This window comes from Bombina bombina, chromosome 4, assembly GCF_027579735.1.
Source record: "Bombina bombina isolate aBomBom1 chromosome 4, aBomBom1.pri, whole genome shotgun sequence".
In the NCBI taxonomy this organism is placed as follows: domain Eukaryota; kingdom Metazoa; phylum Chordata; class Amphibia; order Anura; family Bombinatoridae; genus Bombina; species Bombina bombina.
The window spans coordinates 1,096,184,144-1,096,201,003 of record NC_069502.1 but is presented as its reverse complement, the minus strand read 5'-3'; positions in this window follow the sequence as shown (position 1 = coordinate 1,096,201,003).

Here is a 16,860-nt window from a genome sequence, read left to right as displayed (position 1 = left end):
TTCTAGAGGTATGAGGCATTTTCATATGGGAAGTGGATAACTAATACTAAACAACCAACCAGACAATGGGGGTTGTGAATGAGGCTCTGAAACCCCTCTGGTTGACAGAAAAGAAAGAAAGGGTTCACATATACATATACATTAATGTGTGGAGCAGGGCTGGATGGCCTCTCCTGACCCCTATCTCCCCATGACCTCACTCATAGAGTTAAATTGCACCCTTCAGAGCTGAACATGTGTCTGAAAGTACCGGGTCAAGTGGAGAAAGGGGGCCAAGCCGACGCAACAAGAAAGGTTACAAGTTACTGCCTAGCCCCTCACCTTAGTGAACTTAGGGATATGACCCGAGGGAAGGGAAAAGGAAGTTGGAAGTGACCCACCCAGACAAGCTGGGCAGGAGCGGGAAGGTGAGGGGTAATCACATAAAGGTTACACTTATGTGTTCTCAAACAAATGGTGTAAATGAAATGTGCAACATACACCAAGAATATTGATAAATAGTGAGCAACCTTGGGGCTCAAAGTCCCCTCTCAACTCGGGGGGAGGGGATACGACCCGAAGGAAGGGAAAAAGGGAAGTGGAAGTGACCAGCCTAGACTTGCTAGGCTGGAAAGGGTGAGTCTTGAGGGAATAGCACCTAAGAAAACACTTAACTAGATTGCAGGTATGAATATGACATGCACGTGGTTCAGGAACAATAAAGTAATTTTACAACAACCAAGCATAACACAAAATACCTGAGGAGGCAACACACATCTATTGACAACTTGTAAAGGAAGAGCGTTAAGGCAGGTAAAATACTGACACTACACTTGGGTAAAATGGCCCAAGGACAAATGAGCTGACGCAGCAGCACCAATATTGCAAAAGTAAGTGATATGAGCGACCTTCTCAAGTCCAGGATAGCTTATATGAGGGTTTAACTAATGATAGGCAGCAGTCCTGAAAGTAGGTAACACATACACAGGAGATTAATCTTCCTGTTACCAAGTAGCTCTATTGCTGCCACACAATATAGATAGGATTTTCTCTCTTCCCAGAGATGTAGTTGGGAGGCTTAAAGTGGAGTTAAATTAGTTGTCCACCTTGTCTTGGGGATCATGACCCACTAGTGGGGCGAGTAAGGACGTGCAACTGTGGAGTGAGGCCTCAATATCACTTGTGGCCTTGAGCAGGCAAGAAATCCTCCAGATTAGGGGGCTGGATTACTGAGCTTTAGGCCCATGAGTAGACCTCAAATTAACATATGAAAAGGCCCCAGGTGTTGCCATATGCCTTGAGGGGATGGGGGTACAGTCAGATTAGGGAAAAAATAGAGTCTTACCCCTTGTGGCTTGATCACAGATGTCTCGGTAAAGGAGCAGGCCTCAATCTCAGGCTGGACAGCTGAACCTCTCTGGCTCAGCTAAGCAGATGTCCACGTGGCCTCCGTTGTACACCGGCAGATGGAGCAGCCTGGGGAGCAATGTGCAGGCCAGAACCAGCCCAAAGGACAAGCAGGAGATTGGCCCTTCTGGGAAAAATGGACAGTCACAGTGAGCCGATTGCTCACCACAGCAGCGCCTCTCAGTAGGTCTCCCAAATCAGAAGCTAATGCAGCATGAGCCGTAGGAAGAGTATGGCGGTCATTAAGGGCCAAGGTAAACCACTCCTCCTAGCACACCTCCGACCTCTCTCCTCACTCAGCATAGGATCCAGACACTCAGTCGCAGAGGTCCACTCTCGAGATGTCTCACATGCAGCCCCCCATTAGCAGAGACGCAGTGGAGAGAACCTGCGCACCTCACCAATGGCGGCTTTTCGCGCCACCCTGGCCACACCAAAATCACTCCGCCACTAACCTTCCAGATGCAGCAGGTGAGTAGGGACGGGTCCAGGGGAACTTCCCCAAAGTTTGGCAAGCAGGAACAGTTGATACCCGGCGTCGAACCAGTAGTGGAGAGGGCCGACCTGTAGTCAAATTGCGGTGGCGTAGGCCGTTGACAGCAGTATGATATTTTGCCAATGTCTCCCTCCAGAAAGGCCAGTTAGACCCGATCCTAAGGTCCGGAGACACCGGAGCGGAGCCCCGACCCTCCGGTGTCTTAGTAAGGCCTCTGCTTTGCGTTGATAAGAAGCTGCTTACTGGCGCAGAGTATAATCTTCCCTTAATACTGTGGACACAGGGTGGTCAGTGTCGGTCTACAGAGGTGGTCTGGTAAGAAGGGATCAATTATTTTATTTTAGTGTTTGCGATGTGGGAGGGCCTCGGTTTAGGGGTTAATAGTTAGTTTATGGGTGTTAGTGTACTTTTTAACACTTTAGTTATGAGTTTTATGGTACAGATTTGTAATGTAAAACTCATAACTACTGACTTTAGATGGTGGTACGAACCTTGTTGGTATAGGGTGTACCGCTCACTTTTTGGCCTCCAAGGCAAAACTCCTAATACCTGCGCTATGGAAGTCCCATTGAAAAAGGACTTTTTAAAAGTGCGGTACTGACGTTGCGTGATGGCCACAAAAGTGTGCTGTACACCTATACCTACAAGAAGGCGGTAGGAAAAAAGCAGCGTTATACTCATAACGCAAAACTCGTAATCTAGCTGAATGCCTTTTGTAACATAAATATACATTTTTAATATATATTTATGTTTTCAATAAAAAACACAAAAAGAGAAAATAAATACATATTAATTTACATACAATAGTTAAAAGAATATGTATCATACATAAGAATGCATAAAATTTTAAAATTGTAGATAAATGCACTATTAACCCCTAAGCTGCCCTTACCTAATTACCCAATCAACCACCATACAGGTATGAGTGGTGGTTAGGAGACTAAGGCCTAATAAATACTATCAATAATCACCTAATCATCTCCCATACAGGTATGGGGGGTGGTTAGAAGATTAAGGCCTGTTAAATGCTAACTATCAACTATCCCCTAATCAAACCCCACATAGGTATGGGGGTGGTTAGGAGATTAAGGCCTAATACATCCTAACCATCAATAATCACCTAATTAACCCCCATACAGGTATGGGGGGGGGGGTAGGAGATTAAGGCCTAATAAATAATATGAATAATCACATTATCAACCCCCATACAGGTATTGTACTCACCATTGGGAAATCCGGCTTCTCTTTATCTGACATTGGGCCCTCTTGGTCCCTCATCCTGGCATGTGGATGAAGACTGCGGAGCAGAGGAGGCAGAAGAGTCCACCAAAATCCACCTCCACTCCGTAATCTTCATCCATATCGGATCCCTCTTTGTCACGGTTCCTGGCACTGGGGGCCCATCTTTGCGGTGGCGGACTTCAGCGGCCTCTTCAGCCTCCTTCGCTCTAGGACAAAGAGGGCCCAACGTCGGATAAAGTTGAGTACAATATTTGGGGTTAGTTAGGGCTTTTTGGGATGTGTTTTGTTTTAATTTTTAGAAATAGCCTTTTTTACTTTTACTTTTCTTTTTTAGGATAGGTTTTTTTAGGTACATTGGTTTTTTGGGGGGATGGGGGTTACTTGTATTGTAGAGGTAGGTTTTGTAATTGTTTTTTAAATGTAAAAGAGCTGAATCACTTTAGGGTAATGCCCTACAAAAGGCCCTTTTAATGACTATTGTAATTTATTTTAGTGTTAAAATTTCGTTTTTTTTTTTTGTTTTGGGCGGGTTTTTTATTTTATGGGGCATGTAGATTAGTTAGGTATAATGGTGTTTTTTTTTATTGTAACTTAGGGATTTAGTTTAGAGGGAGAGTTAGTTTAGAGGTGTTAGAGGTTAGGTGTTAGGTAGAGTAGGGTTAGATTTCGTTTGGGGTCTAGGTTTAATTTTTATTTTTTTGTAACTTTGATTTTATTTATTTTTTACTTAGGGGGTTTAGTTAAGAGGGGCTTAGGTGTTAGGTTAGTTTGGATTTGTGGTATGTGCCGGTATAGAGGATAATATTTTAGTACTTGTGGTGGGTATGTTGGGGTATAGGGGTTAATAGTTTTGTACTTGTGGTGCAAATGTGGCGGTATAGGGGTTAATAGTTTAGTATTTGCGGTGGGTATGCGATGCATAGGGGTTAATTGTTTAGTACTTGTGGTGGGTATGTGGAGGTTTAGGGGTTAATAGGATAGAGAAATATTCTTCTCAAAATTGGACAATAGTTAGTGCCTACAGGGGTCTGGAGGTAGTATTGATGCTGTTTGAGGTTAGAATGATCTACTTCATTGGTGTGCTTTATTTATATACCTTTTGGTGTGTACGTGTGTTCACCCTTCTAAATAATAAGTGTCTTCACCCTTCTAAATAAATCTAATAAAGCAGACCAATGAAGTAGATCATTCTAACCTCAAACAACATCAATACTACCTCCAGACCCCTGTAGGCACTAACTATTGTCCAATTTTGAGAGGAATATTTCCCAATTCACCAGAGGTCTGTCCAATTATTTGCAAACAAGTGGTAAAGTGTACATTGTGGATCCACAATTTTGAAACTGTATGTTCAACAAGAGTTTTTATATGATCTAAGATTTTTAATAACTGTATTTTAAATCAATGAATATTATCCAAACTATTTTGTATTAAAACCATTTTTAATCATTTAATTTCTATTTAATTTAAAATCACCTAAGCCCTATATTGAGGCGCTCTGAACTCCCATACCCAATCTGCTATAATACTTAGGCTAGCTAGATAGCCTCTTGTCAGAGCTAAAGGTACACCATCCCTTGGCACTTTATCTAAACCTACCAGGTTCATAGGATAGATACATGCAGTGGGTCTGTGGACCTCTCTGCATTGAACAGCGGTAGTGCCGATCGTCGGTGGGTGGGAGGATAGGGAGGGAGGCGGGTGGGCAGCCCATTGCTGGAGGGGACGACAGCGGTGGGACTGCTATGCCACGCTACAGGGAATGAAAATACATAAATGCATCATTGAGGGGGAAGGAGGGGCAATGAGGGGGATCCTATATGGGATCCGTTGACGGAAAGGGATCTGGGAGGAGGAGGGGGTAGGGTATTGAGGGGGGGCAGCTACAGTACAGAAAAAATGGGTATTTGCCTAATTTGCAGCAAACTGGGTACTGGCAGACAGCTGCAAGTACCTAAGATGGCGGCAAATAGGTAGAGGGGGGAGGGTTAGAGAGCTGTTTGGGGGGGATCTGGGAGGTTGGGAGGTAAGGGGGGATACTACCCTGCAGAAAATATATAAATTAAAAATTAAAAAAAAAAACCTTTTTCTTTTATACTGGCAGACTAGGGGAGGGAAGAGAGCTGTTTGAGAGGGGTCAGAGAGTGATCAGGGGGTGGGATGTGTCAGGTGGGAGGCTGATCTCTACTCTAAAGCTCAAATTAACCCTACAAGCTACCTAATTAACATCTTCACTGCTGGGCATAATACAAGTGTGGTGCGCAGCGACATTTAGCGGCCTTCTAATTACCAAAAAGCAATGCCAAAGACATATATGTCTGCTTTTTCTGAACAAAGGGGACTCCAGAGAAGTTTTTACAACCATTTGTGCCATGATTGCACAAGCTAATTTCAGTGAGAAACCTAAAATTGTGAAAAAAAATTTATGGTGAAATGGTGGCATGAAATATACCAAAATGGGCCTAGATCAATACTTTAGGTTGCCTACTAAAAAAAAATATAGTTTTGATAGGTAAATATAAAAAAGGCTCTATTTCTGTTTAAATGTAGTGATGGCAAAAATGCTAGAAATGCTCTGGACTTTTGGGGAAGTTTATGTCTGAAATAGAATTGCATTACTAACAAGTGCCTAATGAAAAGACAATGCAATGACACTTACTCTGAATTTCAAATAAGCAGTAGTTTTTTTCCTGACATTTGCCAGCCCCTTGTATCATGTGACAGCCATCAGCCAATCACAGAATAGTATACATATACCCTGTGAACTTGTGCACATGCTTAGTAGGAGCTTGTGCCTCAGAAAGTTTGATAATAAAAATAAAAGCAAAATTTAATAAAAGAAGTAAATTGGAAAGTTTGCCAGCTGCGAATGCAAGCAAAGGAAATTCACCATGTGGATGCATGTGATTAGAGGTCAGTGTGATAACAACTTATTGAGCAGAAAAGCAGCCTGTGGTTTTGGCCTAGTAGCCAAAGTGAATGAGATCTCAGAAGATATGTTTGGTGAATTGGGCCTACTGAATTGCAACCCAGTCCATATATCACTTAAAGGTGACGCAGTCCCATACAGCATTACCACTCCCCGTAGAATTCCATTCCCGCTCATGCCTCAAGTGGAGAAGGAGCTTCTGCAGATGAAGAATATGGGGGTTATTGAAGAGGTTGTTGAAGTAACTGACTGGTATGCCCCCATTGTGCCTGTTGCGAAGGAAAACGGGAAGGTACGCATTTGCGTAGACTTAAAAAGGCTGAATGAGGCAGTGAAGAGAGAGAGATATGTGCTGCTGACATTTGAAGACATAGCTCTGAAATTGGCTGGGGCGAAGTTCTTCTCTACATTGGATGCTTCTAGCGGCTTCTGGCAGATACCTCTAGATCCAAAATTCCGCAAACTGACTACCTTCATTACACCGATAGGTCAGTTTTTCTTCTGCAGACTCCCCTTCAGGATATCCTCTGCTCCTGAAATGAGTTCTCTCCTAAGAGACCATGTGGGCATGGCAGTCGTCATGGACGACATCTTGGTGTACAGGTCTACACCGGAGGAACATGATCAGCGATTGAGCTGTGTGCTGCAGACTATCAGAGAGTCCGGGCTGAAGCTAAATAAAGAGAAATGTCATTTTAGGAAAGTTGAGTTATGTTACTTTGGGCATATCATCAATGGGGATGTCATCAAGTCAGACCCCGAGAAAATTTGTGCTATTGAACAGATGAAAAGTCCTTCTGATGTACATGAGCTGAGACAAATATTGGGCCTTGTAAATTATGTGGGCAGGTTCCTTCCAGATTTATCCACAATATACTACACCCTATCACAGAGTTGCTAAAGAAAGATGTTGCCTGGGTCTGGGGACCTTCACAGGAAGAATCTTTTATGCAGGTGAAGTCCCTGCTGGTGTCTGCCCCAGTGTTGGGGTTCTACGACCCTTCCAAAAAGACTGTGGTTAGTGCTAATGCCAGCAGTTATGGGCTAGGGGCTGCCCTCCTGCAGTTGAATGAAAACAAACTACAGCCCATCGCCTACTGTTCCCGTACACTGACGGCTGCTGAGTCAAAATACGCCCAAATTGAGAAAGAGTGCCTGGCTGCAGTGTGGGCCTGTGAGCACTTTCAGCATTACCTAGTGGGTTTAGAGAAATTTAGTCTGGAGACTGACCATAAACCGCTAGTCCCTCTAATTAACTCCTATGATATTGACAAAACACCCCTTAGATGCCAGAGACTTATTATGAGGCTGCTCAGATTCAACGTTCAGGCAGTGCATGTGCCGGCGAAACAACTGGTTGTGGCAGATACACTATCCAGGCTCCTGCTGGCTGCTGCTGAAGAGTCTTCAACGGAATCAGATGTGAAAGTGTATGTAGATTCAGTTCTGGCCTCCAAATTCATTTCTTCAGGGAAGCTAGAACAAATAAAGAAAGAGACATATTTAGATACAGACCTTCAAGAAGTTATAAAGTACATAAAAGAAGGTTGGCCCGAGAGTCGGGCAGCCTGGATGTCTTTAAGTTCTTACCAGTCAGAAAGGTTGCAGCTCACGGAGCTAGATGGTGCTGTTCCATGACCGCATTGTTATTCCTGTTAGCGTGCAGCAGGAGATGTTAAACAGGATTCATGATGGCCACTTAGGCATTACAAAGTGCAGAGAAAGGGCAGCTACGGTAGTATGGTGGCCTGGAATCAGTTCCAACATTGAAAGCCATGTGTCTAAATGTGCCTTTTGCCCGGAACGCCGGTCTACTCAGAGAAGGGAGCCCTTAATTTCTACTCCGCTGCCTGCAGGCCCATGGCAGAAAATAGCTGCTGATTTGTGCGAACTGCATAGGAAAAAGTTCCTAGTTGTGATCGATTACTATTCCAGGCATTTGGAAATTGCACCTTTGAATGAAATCACAAGTCATGCCGTTATCACTCAAGAGTTTGTTCACCTGGTGGGGCATACCAATGGAGTTGGTGAGTGATAACGTAATGCAGTTCACTTCCACAGAGTTCAGTTCTTTCAGCAGAGAATATGATTTTATACATTCCACTTCAAGTCCACATTACCCTCAGGCCAACGGAATGGCTGAAAGGGCAGTTCAAACAACAAAATTCATTTTGAAGCAATATGAGCCGTACCTGGCCTTCTTGTCTTATAGGATGACTCCCATTCAAGCCACGAGGTTTAGCCCGGCACAGCTGATGCTAGGACACCAGATTCGCAACACGTTACCCTCTGTGGGTGTCTTCCAGCCAAAAAGGGGTTATTGATTCTTCTACGACAGAAGACATTCCGTGAGGCCCTTGCAGGAGCTGAATGCAGGGCAAAGTGTCAGAATTAAACTGGATGATGAGAAGAAATGGAAGATGCCTACTACGGTAATTGGACGCTCTCCAGAACCAAGGTCTTATGTAGTCCTTACTGATGGAGGGACAGTTACACATCGTAATCGAAAACATCTTCAGCCTGTACCTGAGAGTTTGGAACTGGATGCCTCAGTACCACCGCCGGTGGGATCCCCTGTTTTAAAAGGGGTGCCTTCCCCTCAGCAAGATCACAGCGGGGATATGTCTTTGCCTCCAGCAGACTCTCAAACACCTTCTTCTGTATCAGAGGACAGTTCATGTAGAGTTACATCAAGCAGAAGAGTGGTGAAACTTCCGGCCCAATATCGGGATTAACATTAGTAAGAACAGTGACTGGAAGTATGGGCAGAATAATCCCATGGTCACTGTGGACTAGGGTAGTCTACCCCGATGTTCAAGTCAGGATGTAATTCATGTTGTTTATATTTTCTGTAACTTGTTATTTGTTATATACTATACAAAACTGTTGTTGTTATTTGTTGTATTCAAATGAAAAAAAAATGTATGCTTTGTCCTTTGAAAAGGGGGAAGATGTGATGAGAGTGGGAAGTGACATCACCGGAGGGGGGCGGAGCTTAGGTCCGTTTGTCTGTGTCGCAGTTACTAAGTGAGATCAATGCTACCAGATGTATATTTCCATGCTCTGTAATAAAATATAGTTGTAGCATCTTTGCTGTGTCCTGCATCTCATGACAGTGTCCCTTTAAGTATTACCATGGATCATAGAACTGGGAACAAGAGCAAATTTAGGCCTAGATTTGGAGTTTGGCGTTAGCCGTGAAAACCAGCGTTAGAGGCTCCTAACGCTGGTTATAGGCTAACTCCGGTATTTGGAGTCACTCAAAAAAGGGTCTAACGCTCACTTTTCAGCCACGACTTTTCCATACTGCAGATCCCCTTACGTCATTTGCGTATCCTATCTTTTCAATGGGATCTTTCTAACTCCGGTATTTAGAGTCGTGTCTGAAGTGAGCGTTAGAAATCTAACGACAAAACTCCAGCCGCAGAAAAAAGTCAGTAGTTAAGAGCTTTCTGGGCTAACGCCGGTTCATAAAGCTCTTAACTACTGTACTCTAAAGTACACTAACACCCATAAACTACCTATGTACCCCTAAACCGAGGTCCCCCCACATCGCCGCAAATTTTTTTAACCCCTAATCTGCCGACCGCCACCTACGTTATACTTATGTAACCCCTAATCTGCTGCCCCTAACACCGCCGACCCCTGTATTATATTTATTAACCCCTAATCTGCCCCCCACAACGTCGCCTCCACCTGCCTACACTTATTAACCCCTAATCTGCCGAGCGGACCGCACCGCTATTATAATAAAGTTATTAACCCCTAATCCGCCTCACTAACCCTATAATAAATAGTATTAACCCCTAATCTGCCCTCCCTAACATCGCCGACACCTAACTTCAAACATTAACCCCTAATCTGCCGACCGGAGCTCACCGCTATTCTAATAAATGTATTAACCCCTAAAGCTAAGTCTAACCCTAACACTAACACCCCCCTAAATTAAATATAATTTTAATCTAACGAAATTAATTAACTCTTATTAAATAAATTATTCCTATTTAAAGCTATATACTTAAAATAAATCCTAATATAGCTACAATATAAATTATAATTACATTGTAGCTATTTTAGGATTAATATTTATTTTACAGGCAACTTTGTAATTATTTTAACCAGGTACAATAGCTATTAAATAGTTAAGAACTATTTAATAGCTACCTAGTTAAAATAATTACAAAATTACCTGTAAAATAAATCCTAACCTAAGTTACAATTAAACCTAACACTATACTATCATTAAATTAATTATATAAAATACCTACAATTACCTACAATTAAACCTAACACTACACTATCAATAAATTAATTAAATACAATATGTACAAATAACTACAATGAAATAAACTAACTAAAGTACAAAAAATAAAAAAGAACTAAGTTACAAAAAATAAAAAAATATTTACAAACATAAGAAAAATATTACAACAATTTTAAACTAATTACACCTACTCTAAGCCCCCTAATAAAATAACAAAGACCCCCAAAATAAAAAATGCCCTACCCTATTCTAAATTACTAAAGTTCAAAGCTCTTTTACCTTACCAGCCCTGAACAGGGCCCTTTGCGGGGCATGCCCCAAGAAGTTCAGCTCTTTTTCCTGTAAAAAAAAAACATACAATACCCCCCCCAACATTACAACCCACCACCCACATACCTCTAATCTAACCCAAACCCCTCTTAAATAAACCTAACACTAAGCCCCTGAAGATCATCCTACCTTGTCTTCACCTCACCAGGTATCACCGATCCGTCCTGGCTCCAAAATCTTCATCCAACCCAAGCGGGGGCTGGCGATCCATCATCCGGTGGCTGAAGAGGTCCAGAAGAGGCTCCAAAGTCTTCATCCTATCCGGGAAGAAGAGTAGATCCGGACCGGCAACCATCATCTTCCAAGCGGCATCTTCTATCTTCATCCGATGAGGACCGGCTCCATCCTGAAGACCTCCGACGCGGACCCATCTTCATCCGGCGACGTCCAACTGAAGAATGACGGTTCCTTTAAGGGACGTCATCCAAGATGGCGTCCCTCGCATTCCAATTGGCTGATAGAATCCTATGGAATCAGCCAATCGGAACAGCCAATAGAATGCGAGCTCAATCTGATTGGCTGATCGGATCAGCCAATCGGATTGAACTTGATTCTGATTGGCTGATTCCATCAGCCAATCAGAATTTTCCTACCTTAATTCCGATTGGCTGATAGAATCCTATCAGCCAATCGGAATTCGAGGGACGCCATCTTGGATGACGTCCCTTAAAGGAACCTTCATTCGGCTAGTAGGCGTCGGGAGAAGAGGATGTTCCGCGTCGGATGGAAGATGATGGCTCCCGAAGAAAGAAGATTGAAGATGCCGTTGATAGAAGACTTCATCCGGATCATGGACCTCTTCAGCTCCCGCTTGGATGATGACTTCAGCCGGATCATGGACCTCTTCAGCCCCCTGCTTGGGCTTGGATCAGGACATCGGAGGAGCTCTTCTGGACCGATCGGTGAACCTGGTATGGTGAAGATAAGGTAGGAAGATCTTCAGGGGCTTAGTATTAGGTTTATTTAAGGGGGGTTTGGGTTAGATTAGGGGTATGTGGGTGGTGGGTTGTAATGTTGGGGGGGGGTATTGTATGTTTTTTTTTACAGGCAAAAGAGCTGAACTTCTTGGGGCATGTTATTTTATTAGGGGGCTTAGAGTAGGTGTAATTAGTTTAAAATTGTTGTAATATTTTTCTTATGTTTGTAAATATTTTTTTATTTTTTGTAACTTAGTTCTTTTTTATTTTTTGTACTTTAGTTTGTTTTTTTTCATTGTAGTTATTTGTAGGTATTGTATTTAATTAATTTATTGATAGTGTAGAGTTAGGTTTAATTGTAACTTAGGTTAGGATTTATTTTACAGGTAATTTTGTAATTATTTTAACTAGGTAGCTATTAAATAGTTCTTAACTATTTAATAGCTATTGTACCTGGTTAAAATAATTACAAAGTTGCCTGTAAAATAAATATTAATCCTAAAATAGCTACAATGTAATTATAATTTATATTGTAGCTATATTAGGATTTATTTTACAGGTAAGTATTTATCTTTAAATAGGAATAATTTATTTAATAAGAGTTAATTAATTTCGTTAGATTTAAATTATATTTAAGTTAGGGTGGTGTTAGTGTTAGGGTTAGATTTAGCTTTAGGGGTTAATCCATTTATTAGAATAGCGGTGAGCTCCGGTCGGCAGATTAGGGGTTAATAATTGAAGTTAGGTGTCGGCAATGTTAGGGAGGGCAGATTAGGGGTTAATACTATTTATTATAGGGTTAGTGAGGCGGATTAGGGGTTAATAACTTTATTATAGTAGCGGTGCGGTCCGCTCGGCAGATTAGGGGTTTATAAGTGTAGGCAGGTGGATGCGACGTTGTGGGAGGCAGATTAGGGGTTAATAAATATAATATAGGGGTCGGCGGTGTTAGGGGCAGCAGATTAGGGGTACATAAGGATAATGTAAGTAGCGGCGGTTTACGGAGCGGCAGATTAGGGGTTAAAAAAATATGCAGGGGTCAGCGATAGCGGGGGCGGCAGATTAGGGGTTAATAAGTGTAAGGTTAGGGGTGTTTAGACTCGGGGTACATGTTAGGGTGTTAGGTGCAGACGTAGGAAGTGTTTACGCATAGCAAACAATGGGGCTGCGTTAGGAGCTGAACGCGACTTTTTTGCAGGTGTTAGGTTTTTTTTCAGCTCAAACAGCCCCATTGTTTCCTATGGGGGAATCATGCACGAGCACGTTTTTGAGGCTGGCCGCGTCCGTAAGCAACTCTGGTATCGAGAGTTGAAGCTGCGTTAAATATGCTCTACGCTCCTTTTTTGGAGCCTATCGCAGCCTTTATGTGGACTCTCAATACCAGATTTATTTTTATGGTGCGGCCAGAAAAAAGCCGGCATTAGCTGCGCGGGTCCTTACCGACAAAACTCTAAATCTAGCCTTTAGTTCCTAAAAAAAAGAACATTTGCATTTGCATATCATGCATACAGCGAATCATGTCCGCTCGACCTCACTAAATGCTGACAGCATACACTGTTGGCATTTATCATTGCACAAGGATTTCTAGTGAAATACTTGTGCAATGCCATCCCTGCTCACCGGCCGCTAGCAAGGGGTGTCAATCATCTTGATCTTATGACTGCTGCTTCTTAACTTCGTTTCTGGCGAGCCTGAAATGATGGGCGTAGAATGCATCATCCGCTACCTAATAAATCTACCTCTTAGAGCCTTCTTGACAGCTTGACAGAGTTATAAGGACTTGTTGGCTTTTTGAAGTTTGCTCCACATATTGGTCTAAAGTTAATACAACCAGTTAGTGAAAAGAATATCTCAATGTAAAAAAACTTCACATTCCAATGTTCTTCACAGAGTAGAATGTGCTCTATTTATTCTTAAATACACACACACACACACACACACACACATATATATATATATATATATATATATATGTGTGTGTGTGTGTAAAAAAAGTTTTGCTACTTCAATGCTTAAAATATGCAATTCTTTAAGATTTGTAATAGCTTCTTATTAGAGCAACTAGGAGTAAGGTCAGCTTATTTGAAATTAATGAATCTGCTTCTATCACATAATCATTAACTTCCTGCAACATAAAAAGATTAAGAAGATTTCCACTGTCAAAGATACTTGCACCAGAACAAATACCTTGAGATCTTATGATAAAATGTTTAATTATGCCTAGTAAAAAATATGCAATATTATTTCTTTTTGCCTAATTCTCATTAAATTTAACCCTGAAAATTGTGTTTTTTTTCATGTACGAGAATTATAAATGCACACTCCACTTTTCAAGTCTTACCTTGCTACATATCTGTTCCTAACTGGCCTCAGCAGAGGTGATTGGATATGGAGCTATACAATACTTTAGTAGTAGTGTAAGTAAAGTAAAGCCATCGAAAAATGTATGCAGCAACAAAGAAGCAACAAAGAAGCAGATCTGTGATATTACAGGCTTTTTGACAGCTGTACCTTGTGGTTCTTTACCTCACATAGGGCTAGATACAAGCATAAACCCGACGCCCACAAAAAATTATCGAGATCACGTTAACTTCTTCTCCTATAATAGTCAATGGAGGGCGAAAAAAAAACAAAAAAATGAACACCTACATTCGTTCGCTAACCCGACAGCATATATTAAAGAGCACTTAACCCTACATAAAAATATTATTTCACATTCCAATGTCCTTCACATAGTAGAATGTATTTTACATGAACAGTATCAGATACAGTATATACATTATTTTCTATGTGAAGAACATAGAAATGTAAAATATGCATTTTGTGCATCGGGTTTCATGATTTAGATTTTAACATGGTCCGATTGGCACACATGAAAATGTAGTAATCTAAAGGCGCGTTATTCAAATATTACATATTAAATATTTTAAAAATTAATAAAAATTAGTAAAAAATATTAAGCATACTGTAAAATTTATATATATATATTCTACAGATTATTTAGAAGAGAGAGAATAATTTTTTTAAACTATATTTTATATGTAATATTTCTATAGCATGCCTTCAGATTACTAAGGCTTCATGTGTGCTAACCCGACTGCTTTAAAATTAAAATTGTGAAAAACAGCCAATCAGATTGAGCTCGCATTCTATTGGCTGTTCCGATCAGCCAATAGAATGCGAGCTCAATCTGATTGGTTGATTGGATCAGCCAATCGGATTGAACTTGAATCTGATTGGCTGATTCAATCAGCCAATCAGATTTTTCCTACCTTAATTCCGATTGGCTGATAGAATCCTATCAGCCAATAGGAATTCGAGGGACGTCATCTTGGATGACGTCATTTAAAGGAACCTTTATTTGGACTTAGGTCGTTGTTAGAAGAGGATGGATCCGCGTCGGCTGCTTCAAGATGGTCCCGCTCCGCGCCGGATGGAAGAAGATAGAAGATAGAAGATGCCGCTTGGATGAAGATGTTTGCCAGTCCGGATCTCCTCTTCTTGCCGGATAGGATGAAGACTTTGGACCCTCTTCTGGATGGATCGGTGATACCTGGCGTGGTGAAGACAAGGTAGGAAGATCTTCAGGGGCTTAGTGTTAGGTTTTTTAAGGGGGGTTTGGGTTAGATTAGGGGTATGTGGGTGGTGGGTTGTAATGTTGGGGGGGAATTGTATGTTTTTTTACAGGCAAAAGAGCTGTTTTATTTGGGGCATGCCCCGCAAAAGGCCCTTTTAAGGGCTGGTAAGGTAAAAGAGCTATTAAATTTTTATTTTAGAATAGGGTAGGGCATTTTATTATTTTGGGGGGCTTTGTTATCTTTTTAGGGGGCTTAGAGTAGGTGTAATTAGTTTAAAATTCTTGTAATCTTTTTTTATTTTTTGTAATTTAGTGGTTTTTTTGTGGTAATTTAGTTGAGTTGATTTAATTGTAGATAATTGTAGGTAGTTTATTTAATTAATTTATTGATAGTGTAGTGTTAGGTTTAATTGTAACTTAGGTTAGGATTTATTTTACAGGTAATTTTGTAATTATTTTAACTAGGTAGCTATTAAATAGTTATTAACTATTTAATAGCTATTTTACCTGGTTAAAATAAATACAAAGTTGCCTGTAAAATAAATATTAATCCTAAAATAGCTACAATATAATTATTATTTATATTGTAGCTATATTAGGGTTTATTTTACAGGTAAGTATTTAGCTTTAAATAGGATTCATTTATTTAATAAGAATTATTTTATTTCGTTAGAATAAAATTATATTTAACTTAGGGGGGTGTTAGGGTTAGACTTAGCTTTAGGGGTTAATACATTTATTATAGTAGCGGTGAGGTCCGGTCGGCAGATTAGGGGTTAATAATTGTAGGTAGGTGGCGGCGACTTTGGGGGCGGCAGATTAGGGGTTAATAAATATAATATAGGGGTCGGCGGTGTTAGGGGCAGCAGATTAGGGATACATAGGGATAACGTAGGTTGCGGCGGTGTACGGAGCGGCAGATTAGGGGTTAAAAATAATATGCAGGGGTCAGCGATAGCGGGGGCAGCTATTTAGAGTTGCAGTGGCGGTAAATATGCCTGTACGCTCCCTTTTTGGAGCCTAACGCAGCCCTTCAGAGAACTCTAAATACCAGCGTTGTTTAAAAGGTGCGGGGGAAAAAAACATGCGTAGCTAACGCACCCCTTTGGCCGCAAAACTCTAAATCTAGGTGAAAGAAAATAACACTTCACAAAGAAAATAATGTACTTTTTATTATTAAATATATATTTATATATACTGTGTATATATATATATATATATATGATACTGTACATGTAACATATTTATCTATACCTATATATCTATAGGAATATATATAGGTATATATAGAAATATGTTTTTAAGAATTAAAAATGTATTTTCCTGTAAGTGACGGACATTGGAGTGTGAAACATTTACAGTAAATATACAGTAAAATACATCTGTACACACACACACACATATATATATATATATATATATATATATATATATATATATATATATACATATACAGGGAGTGCAGAATTATTAGGCAAGTTGTATTTTTGAGGATTAATTTTATTATTGAACAACAACCATGTTCTCAATGAACCCAAAAAACTAATTAATATCAAAGCTGAATATTTTTGGAAGTAGTTTTTAGTTTGTTTTTGTTTTAGCTATTTTAGGGGGATATCTGTGTGTGCAGGTGACTATTACTGTGCATAATTATTAGGCAACTTAACAAAAAACAAATATATACCCATTTCAATTATTTATTTTTACCAGTGAAACCAA